We start from the raw sequence: 15,562 nt of genomic DNA, 5'->3' as shown, positions 1-15,562 counted from the left end.
TGGTGTCTTGCCTTAGAAAAGCATCTGTGCTTCTTTGATATTGCAGTTCTATTACACATCGGTACTTACGTAATTCAATCTCATGAATGTCTCTGTGGTACGTTTGCCTTTGACATTGTTAAACATGTATTTCTTTATTGTAAAGAAACGCAGTATGAAAGAGACAGACTAACTGAAGATTTAATCGACATTCTTGATGTAGAAACGTTTAGTAACCTTTGGAATAATGATGACGATATATTACTCTGTTTTCTACTTGGGGGTCGCCCTATTCAGTGCACGAAGGACCTCGACTATGAAACATGGACAAGGTGCATAAGCCGAATATGCAGAACTATTAAGTTGTGGAAACGATATTTCTATGAATGTGTATATTTCTGACATGTGTAAATACCATACACATAATACCATATGTGTATATCCATATAATACCATATTGATTTACTTGTTGTAATGTACCTGTAAACCTTGTATTTATCTTCATATGCTATGGAGGAAATAAAGTATATCTCTATCTATCACTACAGACAGCGTGATATCTACCACCACATTTCAACTTGACATTTTAAGTCTCTAATGAGACAATGTAATTCAATATAAGAACGGACACGAATATGACATTCTTAAATATGAGAACTTATGTGTGTGATTCATGAAGCACTCAGCTGACTTTTGAAACAGAAGACAAGGTGTGGGTGTGCGTCTTAACATTTGACATTCAGTTAGAATTCTCTTGGTTGATTTGAAAAAAGGTCTAAAGGTGAGCAAATATCACGCTGAAAACTATTGGTTCATTCTGAGCAGAGTGAATAAGGAATAATTTACGTGTGCAGGTTGTGAAAAGTTTCCTTTCCCTTGAGTGTTGTTGTGAAATATAAATTAACATTTAAACATCTGTGCATAATGTATGGTATATCTGATCATTTCACTTGCAACATATCCTTTCTAATGTTTAGTAAATAGTTGGGTGTTACTCAGGCCAGTTGCCAACATATTATAAGAAATATGATCATAATTGTGTCATTTGTGGCTTTTGCTAACATATCCATTTAATACTGCTATATCTCCGAGTGTCAGCTTAATGTGGAGGCTAAAAGCCTGAAGCGACAGGAGACGTAGACAAGTATCCTCGCAGTCTAAACCAGCAGCAAGACCAAATATATGAAACTGGCAAACTAAAGACTACAATCTTGGGGCAGAGCGAGTCCACGCAATGCCGACGGTTCAAACAAAGATATTAATGTGTGGGTAAGGAAATATTGTACATTTGTGTATCTTTAACATTTGCGTTATAAAATATAACCATCACACCTACGTTCTGATGGGAAGGTTATGCAGGTGTGACATATGTGCGCTCATCTCCGGCTTCCCAGATACAGCTTGTTTCTCATATTGACGTCTTTGTAAGGAAAGTAAGTATTTGCCCATCATGTGTTAATTCTGGTACTATCATACTCAAGGGTGTGATGCATACAGCCCAATCCTTATGTAATCATTATGGCTTTCGGTTGAACATTTGATCAAGCTCTTACTTCAGTATCATGTTTATCGAATGCTGTAAATGTCTTTTGATCAGAAATGTCCTGCCGTTTTCCCACCCTAATGAGAATTCATTCGACTCCCTGTAATGACTCTTCGTTGTGAAGAGGGTATGTTTTGTGCTTCTGTTAATTATTCCTCGAGCTGACTTAAAGAGCTCTGAGAGCCCAACATCCGACTCACAAGAGTTTCCAAATGATATTTTATCAGATAACCAAAAAATTGCTTTAAAGATGATTATCTTGAAGCCCAGATTAATATGATCCTGTTGTACTAAATAATTCTTTCGCCTCACGGTCATAGTTGGCAATGAAAATTAACAGCTTCGGGAAACCGCTTCATTGCTTTGTCTCTGTATTAGTGATGAACTAGGACACCTGTCCAAGATCGATAAGATTCTGTATGTCGATCAATCTGATATTCATTCTGCCAACAGGTAGGCAAACAAAACTTTCTGTGTCAGTACTGGAACCCACAGGGCATCAATCACTTCTCTCCACTGCAAGAATCATTCATGGATCAAAAGTCACTGAGTATGATCATGCAATTATATAAAAGCATACAAAACCTTTCCATAACCATAGGAAATCGCTCTTTAAAACAGCGCCACTTGTACAACTCCTACTACAAAATATGCAAGTGTTTATGAATACACTGTCACAAATAGTTTAACTGTTGTTGTTTTTTCTGAAGAGCTACAAACAGTATAGCTACAAGGCTTTAACGTTTAATAATTAGATTTCGATATAAAATATGCAAGTGTTTATGAATACACTGTCACAAAAAGATTAACTGGGTTTTTTTCTAAAAAGCTACGAACAGTATAACTACAAGGCTTTAATGTTTAAAAGTAGATTTAGGTAGAAAATAAGGCGTTCGCCTGATTCTGTGACAGCAAGAGTATGCCATGTGATGTTGTGTGTTGTGATGATAGAGTGTTCGTCACTTGTCACTTATCTAAGAAATTGACTCCGTAATTGCTGCGACTTTGTCATAACAGGTGGCATTTGGCTATATATCGAGGTTACAAAATAAATCTTGCTTTGAAAACAATTATAAATGAGAGTATTGTTTGATATAATAATCCACTGAGACCCACCAATGACGTCCGCTTTGACGTCAGAGGTTGTTGATACAGGTATTGCGTGATGGGTGTCACTCAATATATACAATCAAGGTTTCTGGCCATCAAATGAAACATTCCACTTAAAGGAACGTGCGATCTACTTCAATAAACTGCTCAGCCATAATGTAATATTGATCAAGTCTAATTTCTCTTTCTTCATCATAACATTTTACGGTTTGCCCCGAAAGCCAAATTCGGTCGAAAAGATTTGTTTACGTTTCTGTGGAGCTCGTTCCAGTAGGTCTTAACTGTCAAAACAATTTATTTATACTTCGGTTTTTATTAATCAAATGTGTTGGTTATGTAAGGTATGAGATATATCCGATATCTTCATAATCTTTCACTTCTTTATCAACAGTGACGTAAAACGCTCATCTCATTGTACCGTTAAATATTAAACGTCAACAACCCTGAGCGGTGTAGCATCACCGAAATAATTACCCAGATCATCAAATGTGTCATATTTGTTGTTATAAAATGCAGGCATATTTTCTTTAATTACGACGAAAATAGTGTTTTAAAACAGTTCAACGCCGCGATTACTGGACTCAGAGCGTCTAAACGGACGGCAGATATTCTTCTGTTAGACAAAGCAAACATCGTCAATTGTCACAGTTAGTCAATATTATGGTAATCAAATCTCGTTGCAATGGTTTTCTAACTATCCCTTATGCCTCATCTGCGGACATAAATCATTCCAGGGAAGGGTGCCCTAATGTGAGTTGTACGTCCATTGTTTATCAATGCTTATTGAGAGGGTTACAACACAAGACGGAATGAGAGGTTTCATTTGTTGTGACAAACTTATACAATTCTAAATAGACAGTAGACATTAGATAGGTGATTGTTCATGCTACATTTATAAACATCATAAGAAGCACCATCGTAAATTTCACTCTTTTCCAGGATTCGATGTGCATAGAAAAAGAACTCAGAATCTCAGATAAGCTTCAGCAAATATACATGTAAATGCTATGAGTATACGCTCAATGGGTGAAAAAATTACTCCAATATATATTTATAATGTATAGTTGCAACCAGACGCTGACAAACACTCATGGACCCACTGTGCAAATTGATTTTTCCACATATGGGAAATGTAATGTTTGATTTAAGATTTAACATTTAAGACAATTCCACGGGCTTATTGGAGCATGTTATGAAGCACCCAGATGAGCATCCGATCAAAAACCATATCCATCAATATTTTCTTTCTGTCTCAAGCCACAGCAAAATCAATGAAAGGCCCTGCATCAAATCGATAAGACAACAGTGAAACCATTGCCTTTACCACACAAGCATCAATGTCATGGTCGTCAATGACCATCTAAAATCAATCAGTTCAAAATATTGGCATTCTTACTAACCTGTGGGTGATGCTCCAGGCAGGTCTTTTCCTTTGGGGTGGGAGTACATATAGATTCAATACATAGTATACGCTCTATCCTAGGCTTTGGGGCACGCTGCAGCAAGAAACCTGATATATGGACACTTCCAGATGCGATTAGACCAGAAATAATCCCTTGAGTAGACACTGAGAAACCTGTAACCCCGTTGTCACCCGTAGCCAATGACGCCAAGTGGATTGTCCTGTCCTTTACAATGCTATTGACTTACGGGCTGGAATCGCCCAGCTGGTGTGAGCGCTATGTACAGCGACCAGCGCACGTCTTGACCACGCTGGACAGTTCACTAACTATACTGGTTACATCGAGTATAACGGCTTTGAGATCAGCGCGTGATGCTCGACCATTTGTCTCTATAGCGTTCTGGTAGATGTAGCGAGCCAAGGCGAGGCACTGGCTGTGTGGGCCTTGTATCATAGCAATTACCATATCACGAGGCTAACACAGTTCAGCAAGTTTGGCCAGAGATGAGCGAAAGGCAGATCAAGACCCGATGTTCGTTTAGTCAATGAACATCTAAACCTTGGGAATGCTCGCCAGACAATTTGATAATGATTGCACAAGTACCAAGAACGAGAGCTTTAATGCGTGAGAGACTGTATGGGCTTGTAAATCACAACGCGAGACCAACACGGCGATACTGAAGAGGACTTTCCTGTTTCATTATATGGTCAGATGATGGATGTATATTATATCACAAGCCGCTCCAGAAATCAGAATGTCAGTTAGCAAAATGACAGAAAACACCATTATCACAGTGAAGGATCTGTATATGGAAGGGCGGGTGATAACTTAATCCCATACTACAAAGGATGTTTAGTACTGTTAAGTACACCATACAGTTTTCATGTATTAAGTATAATACTCCCACTGCTTAAATACTGCATTTGAATACTTTGTAGGCTTCAAAACAACTAGGTGTCCTTTGTTGGATAAAATGAGATAAAGTTTGGTTGCCGTGCCATCTGCAAATGAAACAATAATCCGTGGTCTCATCATAAGGGGATCATATTCCATCCTTTCTGCTAAAAGCCAGGTTGATGAGTTCAAGAGGGTAATAATATTATATAATGCCACACTACCAAGACAGGTGATAATATATATAGTAAAGGTGAGGTGAGGTGAGGTGAAATTGGGTTTAACGTCGTGCTTGAGAATATTTCGCTCATATGACGACGTGCATGCGTGTGTATGTGTATGTGCGGCTGTTTGTACTAGCCCAGACTCAAGCTGGTTTTATAGTGCTAGCCCACTGAGACACTATGCCGCAGTGAAGCATGAATACCCCACTCAGACACAGTATACTGACTCCGAGCCGACCAGTCCTTGATGTACCCATTAATGTTGAGCGCCAGGCAGGAACCAACAAGTACCATATTTTAACGTCTTTTGGTATGACGCGGCCGGGGATCGAACCCGCGACCTTCCGCTCTCCGGGCGGACGCTCTAACCACTACACCACGGAGGCGGTTGTTTGAATAAAGGATGAGGGACAATTCACCAGAGTCATATAAACAGTACAGAAGGTTTCTCCCATGAGCGAGACAAGAACAAATTTTAATGTATGTACTATACGTACTCTGTAAAGATTGGCAATGTTGCTGTAGATGCGACACGCGCGTACGAATGGAGACTTAGAGTGTTGAGTGTAATCACGATTGACACCGTTGATAGAGCATGTCCCCTACGATGCACTTACCTTCGCCAACGTTGCTGGTATATTGGGACCCCATTGGAGTAGAAGGTGTACGACGACCTACATAGTAATAGTGATGTCATCACCATCACTTAATACTACAAGACAAGAATATATGGGTCTACGGAAGACAATATGTTTAGTGTTCTAAGATCAGCAATTGTCTTGCCTTTGTAAGTATTTGTGACAGGTGTTTTTCGTGGACAAGGATACGTATACCTTTACGTGGAAACGTGGTAACATCACTATCTGATTTGATCACAGATTCCATATGATTATATAAAAAAAATTGTTTTCGTCTTGCGTATATACGTATACATATTTTGCACTTTGCCTTAACTTCGTACAGCTTTCAGAATATCTCACAGTCGTACAGGTATTATTACTTTCACTAGAAGGTATGAAATCAACATTTGTAAAGACAAGAACTCGGCGCTGTTCCTTTGATCAAGTCCATTGATCGAGTGATATAACTGAGTACGTTTCAGTGAGGTTGATGGTGATATCGGCGTAATCACGGGGTATGAGCAACAGCGGTCGTTATCATCTGTTAGTGGATGCAAATTTGATGATAGGCATCGATGCGCTGTGGTGATAACGGAAGCAATAATCACTACACATGCGTGGGCGATGTAGTCAGAGATGGTTGTTTGTGTCCTTTCATGGACATTCTAGTTGACGACATGTTTCAGAATTCAATTTTATTACAATAGTATATATTGTAATGAACCATTTTAAGCGTGTAATCGCTGTTTATGAATTATATCAACATGCAGAATTGAAAGGTGGTATTTTTTGCAAATAATAGCCCCAAACCCATCTTTATTACTACAAAAATTGCTGAAAACGATTCCGACTATAACATAAGCAGTCAGTATACCTGCAGTGAATGTCCGTGGTAATAAATGATAGAAAGACTCGTAGAATGTCTATTGGTGTTGTGGCCAGATTGTAACAGGTAGTGCGATTTAGTGTTACCTCCCCTTGTTGTTGTCACCCAACGTAGAAAGCTTGATCGTTCGAGACGTTCTGGGATGTGATTGACAGTTTCTAGAGGGCTGGCAGTGTAAGAGTGACAATAATGCGATTCGATGCCCTTCACCATATGATTTACGTCATATATAATTGTCAAGAACCGACAAGATGTCTAACATCAAATTGTTGTCTGCTTCCGGGTTCACAGCGCCAGTATGCTGGCCATTCGTGATTGTATTGACATACAATACGGTATCTGTTGCTCACTGATGCTGCCACATATTTCACTGTAGTGCCTAAAACTGGGTGTTCCAATAACAATTATCCTTTGTGGCCATTTGCCGATTGCCTAATATAGTTCTATATGTACCTATTTCTGCGTTGACCTTTGAGTGTCAATAGAGGGCTTACTTTTATTGCTGGTATTAGTTAACATGACATCACTCACAGATCTCGCCACACCGCCTTATGAACGATATATAGCGTAATGCAAATATTATACAGTCAATACTGTGATGAAGGTACGTTTGCAGAGGATCTAAAAACTTTCCAGTTATCACTGTCCAATTATCCCTTGATGCTTCCACAGAGCGGAGTCTTGATGCATCAACAAGTCATTATATTTGTAAAGTCTTCACAAGAAGGACGCCGCGGAGACGTGCGTCTTTGTCGTGAGACACAATGAGAGTATTTGGAAGCTACTGATGATATTTGACAATGACACTACGTCCTTTCAAGACAGAACGATACCTTCGTATCCTAATCAAGGTGATTGTATAGTAGGTAATGGCAAAGGTTCTGTTTGGTGTTTGATCCCATGACATTTGGCGCTATATCATTATCGCTATATCTTGAAGCATGCTGTCACAAAAGGGGACGTTACAGTATTGCTAATGTTTCTTTGTTGTGAGTGACATAGGTAACACCCAACCGGAACAAACATGAAACATTACAATTTGAATTTAAAATAGCTAGGATACACGATTTTTCTTAAATAATGGTTGCGAAAAAGTGAAGATTCCACTGAACCATACGTCCATCACCCAGTCAGGGTTACTTGAGTAAGAGTGAGCACCAGGATGGCCATGCATGGTATGAATATAAGACAAATTGTCAAAACAGCTTTGGGACAATGTGTGCAGATATCACTGAGCAGGCCATCCGTCATGAACTTCGACGACTAAAATTGTATTTGGGCCGTGAACCCGTTGAACCGACTGCCTACACTCGTCTGGCTGTTCTTTGTATGAGTGAGTGAGTGAGTGAGTTTAGTTTTACGCCGCACTCAGCAATATTCCAGCTATATGGCGGCGTTCTGTAAATAATCGGGTCTGGACCAGACAATCCAGGAATCAACAGCATGAACATCTATCTGCGCAGTTGGGATACAATGACATGTGTCAACCCAGTCAGCGAGCCTGACCACCCGATCCCGTTAGTCGCCTCTTAAGACAAGCAGTCTTTGTATGACATTAACTGTTTCATGTATGATGATGCTCGAATACCGGAACATTAAACAGGTTTCAAACGATTTTATCTCATACAAGCAAATGTATATACTTGATAGAACCTTCCATAAAATTCCGTTCCTCAATACGATCAATGACAAAACATCAAAAATCAATTTGGGAAATTTACACAAAATACAACACCACAAAAGAAAAGAATTTAAATCAATGTCTTCATTCCTTGAAGGCAAACTGTGACAGAAGAGAATGGAAAGTGAGACAAGAAAATTATTTCATCAAATAAACTTTTCCAGACGATGAAAAATAACTTTACTGGCAACTAAAGGAAACCAATGGCACTGAGTTGATGAGTCCCATGGGCTACAGCGAAAGATTTAGCAAACAGTGGTGGTCTGTACACAGCAACTGCTGCCCAATTGTGAGAACTCCCAATTGTGAGACCCCCAATTTTGAAACAGCGGAGTAGGTAATTAATAAAGAAAACACACCATACTCCCCTATCTGACAGAATGGATCAACCCTAGGGATAAACTATGTAACTGAATCTTGTGGAGGTAACTTAATGACCCTTTAAAAGATAAATTAATAAACCTACTCAGGCAAATTTCTTTAAAAAATAAACACTTTGTGCAGGTGATCACTTGAAAGAGAAATTAATTTACTTACTCAGATTTACGTATTTAAAAATGTAGCAATAACTGTTTTAACTATGATTAATAAAAATGCATTTATCAACCTTTGACTGTTCTTTTCGATCACCACTATTGCAGGCCTTCAGCAAGTAGAATATATCACCAGTTCACGAGTCAGTATTCAGGTGCTCCTTCAGGGTTACCTGTATTACAAGAACAAGACGTGCCAGACTTGTACCTATTGGAGATGTAATGTAACGACTATGTTCTGAATGTGACTGATCATGACTATCCTCCAGAAGATGTCCATTTTGTGAGCAGCCTGAGGAGGCGGGCGCGGGATGAAGCATGAGCAGAGCATTGCCATGATAAAGTAAACGAATACCTAAGGTCTCCAATTGTTCGTTTCATTACATCTGAATGCCGGAAAAATGTGATTAAAAGTGCAGATCTAATGCTGTGTCAGTGCCCGGTGGTATTCAGAAATGGTATTGGAAACGGTTCCCTTTAGTCTAAACACAATTACTCCGCTGTTTTGTTTCTTTCAAAGCCATGTGGGATGTTTCGGCTTGGTTGTGCTTTCGCTCCTCTCAAAGAAAGGTGATTTGCCTGATCCTAAAACCACCCGTTCTATTACATGTCTGACTGCGCAGTACAAAATATTTGCAGTGTGCCCTAGAGATATTGTGTCACCATACTGCGCCTCCAATGATATTTTATACATGGAGTAGAAAGGAGTAACATAGGGTTGTTAGGTTTGCAAGGATCAATTGTTGGTTCAAAAGGTAATCCTGGAAGAGGCAATAACTTACCACTGTTTCTGGTCCGTTTGTTAATCAATCCTTCCAACGTTTTGCTTCACACAGAGGAAATCATCCAGAACCTTCTCGGCATTGTGGCCTTGCCCGGACATACAATAGAACCTCCTTAATATGGACAGTACTTTTTCCAGTGCCTGATTTTACACAGTTTCCGGATTATCGAATCACTAACGCAGAAAATTACCTCAGTATGGCCATCCGAATATCCATCCAAGTCGCCTCTGTCAACAAGCTTCGCCTGTTAAATAGCTTATGTTATCCAGAAAACACCCCACACTACGACACATAACCACACACACGTAACCACATTCGGTGCTTCTCGTGGAATATTCATTATTGTGGGATATTAAGCAATATAAGGATATAAATATGGTGTAAGTAAATAAGAATCACATTCTTTCATACTTTAATCATCCTGTATTTAAGACATTTTGATTTGAAGAACGCCCATCAAATAAGTCATCTTAACAAGGATACTTGTAGTTGCAAATGTATATGTGACCTCATTCCTCCACTCAAAGCATACTGAGACATGAGAGAAGTCTCTCAAGTTAATTACAGAGAGTTGATTGGATTCCAGCGAGCAAGGTAGAGGGAGGCGAGAACCTTGACCGTGGGCTTGTGGCAACCAATAACTGCGCCTAAATAGTTCATTGTTTCTGTCATTTCGTTCTGGCATGTTAAGGCGTCTGGTGACAGGTGTGCAAGTGTGCAGCGCCACCAAACAATGCTGTGGCGGAGAGTGGGTTGATGGGTGGCATTGTCCGGCATATTGGTCGGCTTTAGGGTTCTGTCCCTAACCTACACTGTCCCTAACCTAATAGAAGTCGTCGTCGTCGTCGTCGTCGTAGTAGTAGTAGTAGTAGTAGTTGTTGTTGTTGTTGTTGTTGTTGTTATTGTTGTTGTTGTTGTTGTTGTTGTTGTTGTTGCTGCTGTTGTTGTTTAATGGTAGTACCTCCATGTACAAAACAAGAATGCAGCTAGTTTTTCCTGTATAAACACAAATCCAAATGCCAGTATTCAGCCAGATAAGAATACTTACTTGTTTATTTACTTTCATGGGTAGCGGATGTCGGGATGAACGATCCCTTATACATGTTAGCTTCAGCAAGACGATATTTTTAGACTGAGTTCCAAGTTCCTTATTAGACCTCATTTCAATTCTGCTTTTCTATCCCCAACCTGCGTCATGGTTGCCAACATACACGTATTTTGTAGTCAACTAATTCAAAAACTGAGTATTAATAATAATCCAAAAGATCAATAGAAAAATGTCAATTTGAAGGTTTTCATGTGTGGTTAATGTTACAAAGGCTGATCCAGAAGCCGGTTGCATACTGTTAAATTAAACGTAAAACTCAGTTCATTATAAATTTCTGTTCAAACCGCATGTTTCCTCATGTCGTAGCCAGCAAGTTGGTATAACGTAATGATATTAGCTTGCCAACAAAATCTAATCGTTCTTGGCAGAATGGAATTTGTGGAATAGAAAGTAATATTTTTGGAGCAGGATAATTGGTGCTCGCGCCTGTTTGCCCTTCTCTGACAAACTCCATTGTTCAGTAGGGCTTCCACGCATTCAAATACGTCAATGTTACCTTAGATGCGGCCAGATCATAATACTTATGGATATTTTGTATGAAAGTTATATCCAGGTACCAGACTGTAAATATAAGTCTTTTGTTTCTATGTTGTTGTTGTCTGTCTGTTTGTTTGTTTGTTTGTTTGTTTGGGGGCTGTTTGTTTCTTTTGTTCGTGACACCTGGAGAGCATTATACGATCGAGATACATGCATTATCTCAGAGTCTATAGGTATGGGTATATGTCACTTATCGGAAGAGGACTACCCCAAAAAGCGGAAACATTCATCAGTGCGGAGAAGATATTGTCATAAATGTGTATTGTTGAGGTTCGTCAGTTGTGAAGTGCTGGAATACGTCAATGTGAACGTATTTACACTTTTTGAGTGAGGGATGTTTGCATTATGCCGCTTTTAACAATATTAAAGCAATATCCCGTCGGTGATATCAGAAAAGGTCTTCACTCATTTTAACCATTTGGGGAATCAAACCCGGGTCTTTGGCGTGACGAGCGAACGCTTTAACCACATGGCTACCTCAGCGCCCCTACAAGTGTTGAAATCAGGATCGTTTACAGGTTCCAGGAAGCAGAGACGATATGTAAGAGATACATACACCAGTTCGCGAACACCTGGTTTCGTCACTTTTTGTATAGTGATTGTAATGTATTCGTAGTGGGAATGTAACACTGCTTTCAGGAGAGACTTGTATTATTATGGAAGGAGATATTTAGATTTCCTCACATCACCTCTGTGGTTGTGTTCTATAACAGAAGACCAGGAAGACGGATGTTACTTAGCCCTGACGTCATGCTGAAGAATGGCAAATGCAGTAGATGCGCGTCCTGTTTGTCTGGATATCAGTCCTACTTCTTATACAGGAAACGACGTCTCACATGGGAACAGAGGTCCATTAACCCATTAACGTTCAAACTCCTTCATGATGAACAGAACCGTCATTCAATCCAGGTTACTTAAAACTGCCAAATTCTCATCGAGTATAGCTGAACAACAACAACAAAGCATATGCAGCATGTGTAGTTTGGATGTAAATTAACCAAGTGAAGACCTCAGGACAGAGGTGTTAGGATTGAAGGAACTTCTACATACCGATTAGAGATACCCAACAGCTGGTGTCATCACTGATTTCTAGTGATCTATAGTATCTGTAGATTAGTAAAACAGCTATTCCGCCCCTTACACCTGCAGTAATCTGAGCATAAGCAAGGCTGCGTTTCGTTGAACATAAAGCATTTCCTGGATTTCATCTTCTTTTATTTTGTTATGTTCGTTCATTCTTTATGTTCATCAAACAGCATCTAAAATGACAATCATGCTTTTTCGTTTGTATTATCATTAGATCCAGATTCTTGAAAAATCAGTAAATCCAACTGAGAATATGATAGATAAAAGGCTATCAATGCAATGTTAGTCTATATTTTCTTTTAATGACTCAAACTCAAGAATAACACCGTGTAAAAACGAATGAAAGTTCTGTAAATATGGTTTCATTTAACTGAGAGATAATGTCAAGCAGAGGACATCACAGGGCGTGTTCCCTTTGGCGGGGATTAAGAAGGATCCAGTAGTCACGGACTTTGTAAGGCACTAACTCATTATGGCTGTTCTAGTTATTATGTGCTATTTGGCCGTGTTGACAGAAATAATGTCTCTGTAGACGTGTTATTGTCGCCATGGTAACTGACCACGCCGGAAGAAGAACTGTCTCTGATTACTTGAAGTCTCCTTCGTCGTCGGTGAAAATAATTGCATCTTCTATTCATGTGTATATCTGTGTGTCGGCCAACCTGGCGTTTGTTCGTGGTGCGTTTTTGTGACCGAAATAAACTGATTGCATTTAAAGATGCCTCTTGGTAAAGTGTGGATAAATACGTGTAGATTCCCGCATTTGGGTTTGCCGTAACCATTTGGGATGAATCTGGTCCTGTATCTACCGACACACTATTGTTTAGACAGGGTCGAAGATGTCTGGTAATGCACACAGTAGACGCAGTCAGTCAGCCATATTAGTTGATCTGAAGATTTATTTCTTTGGATATGTTTCAGCATTTACAAAAATAATGTAAAACCTGAACGTATGAGCGATGTTCTCACATTTCCGGTAGTCCAGTGGTCCAATTTGTCCAACTATATATGGCAACCTCAACCTTTGGGGCCAACATTTCACACTTTGATTGGTGCAGTCGAGCATGTTCTTACTACAAACAATGTCCTTGGACTCTTGATGAAAGGCTGTTAGATCAAGGTTACAACCTGCCCTATTGTCCCTTCTACCACATGCTAGAAGTACCAATTGACTTGTTTTTCCGCAAACACCTGGTATCATCACCATTTGAATGTTTCATAACCACATACCCATGATACAGTTCGAATCGTACAATGGAGAATTCTTCTGGATACTGTAAAGTTTGGTTAAAGGTTCTACTTATAATAAACCTATGATACTGGGCTCAAATCTGAAATTCGCTTTGACTGTGTTTCTTGATTTGACACCACAAAGTGTGACAGTGTGTGTGTGTGTGTGTGTGTGTGAGAGAGAGAGACTTCACTTTATTTAGGTAATATGTTGCCTGAGTGAATTTAGTTTGGGTGTGGGTGGTTTCACATACACACACATACATACATACAATACATACATACATACATACATACATACATACATACATACATACATACATACATACATACATACATACATACATACATACATACATACATACATACATACATACATACATACATACATACATACATACATGCATACATACTGCTTATGTATGTACGTGTGTGTCCGTGTATCGGTGTATGTGTGTACATGTGTGACTGCCAATCTGTGTGTATTTGATGATTTGCAACCAAGGTTTTACTGCAGCGAAGAACACACCAAATTAGCGAAGAACACACCAAAGTTGAAATGTAGTTTCAGCCTTTTTTCCCAAAAGTAGGTTACAAAACCTTATTTGCTTTATCAGAAATGCATCCAATCATATTATCTGAAGGTAATAGCATCACTAATGAGTAATGTTAGTGTTTTAAGACAATGCCCCGTGATAACCAAGAAGAGGAATGAAATGCAATATTGTACAATTGTAGCTGCCGTGCCTCCTGACTGATGAAGACAGTCACGACAAGTTAATTAACGATTATTAATGGTGTCATCTGGTACCTTGCCTACCAGGTCATTAAAGTTACGGTGGGCGTGCCTCACAGTTGGTTAGGTCTCACAATCAATACTCGTGTCTGACCAGAATATGGTCGTTGGCTGCTAAAACCATGACCACCTGGGAAGGGGAGCCAGTGGCGGCTTTCATTGTCCAGTTATGGAGCCAATCAACTCTCACTGCATGTGGACCACTGACATGGAAGACATGTATTACTGGACGTTCGTGCGAAACGTGAAATGTCAGCGGACTCTGTTGAATACAACGTGGACAATTCCAACTGGACAGTCACACCACGGCAATAATTAATGAATGCATTTATCAAAGCAGGTCGATCTACATGACATTCAATGCTGCTGTAGAAGGAGAATGTTGCATTTTACATACACAGCAAGCAATAACCATGACTACATTCCTCGTGCATGTTAAATATTGTGTTCAGGAGGCTAAATGGATGACTTTATTGCTGTTTATTAAAGACAGAGTGACCCTGGAACCGTATTCATTGTGTAAAACTATGTGATGAACTGTCAATACTGATTCATTTAAACCTCACGAATGCTTCCTTCGGCACGGTATACGTTGCTGGAAGAGACGACGAAATTGACGAAAACACATTCAATGTCATTTTCTAAAGTGAATAATGACGTTTTTATCTCCAAACCATAACACGATTTTCAGAGGTGGCTGTTTCTGTATTTTCAACTGGAATATATTCAATTAGGATCAAAATACACATTGATGAAGACCTAGTAATCTCATAAAGGTAGATTGTTGTCTCCCGCTTAGAAACGACATGAACAGCTGATTGTGGTAATTCCTGGAAGAATCAATGAACATGTTCTCCAGACGTCCTTGCCGCATATGTGTTTGACTGAAGGTTGAAAGTACATTTCTGATGGAGCCAATTCTTTGAATACGTATTTCAAAGGTACTATCGCTTTTAGTTCCGTACATCGCGCAGCTACCACTATCAGTTTTGTTAATTGAAGAACTCTTCAACAGTGATATTGTCAATGTAGAGATAAATCCTTTCCATAACCATATTCAACCTCTGCTAACAGCAAGTTAATAATTCAACTACATCACAAGCAAATGTCTGTAGGATATCAGTGAATCAATGTACACTGGCCCCTG

The sequence above is a fragment of the Haliotis rubra genome, unplaced genomic scaffold (assembly GCF_003918875.1).
Source record: "Haliotis rubra isolate DU_JTF1 unplaced genomic scaffold, ASM391887v1 Scf145, whole genome shotgun sequence".
NCBI lineage: Eukaryota > Metazoa > Mollusca > Gastropoda > Lepetellida > Haliotidae > Haliotis > Haliotis rubra.
This window is presented reverse-complemented; position numbering follows the sequence as displayed.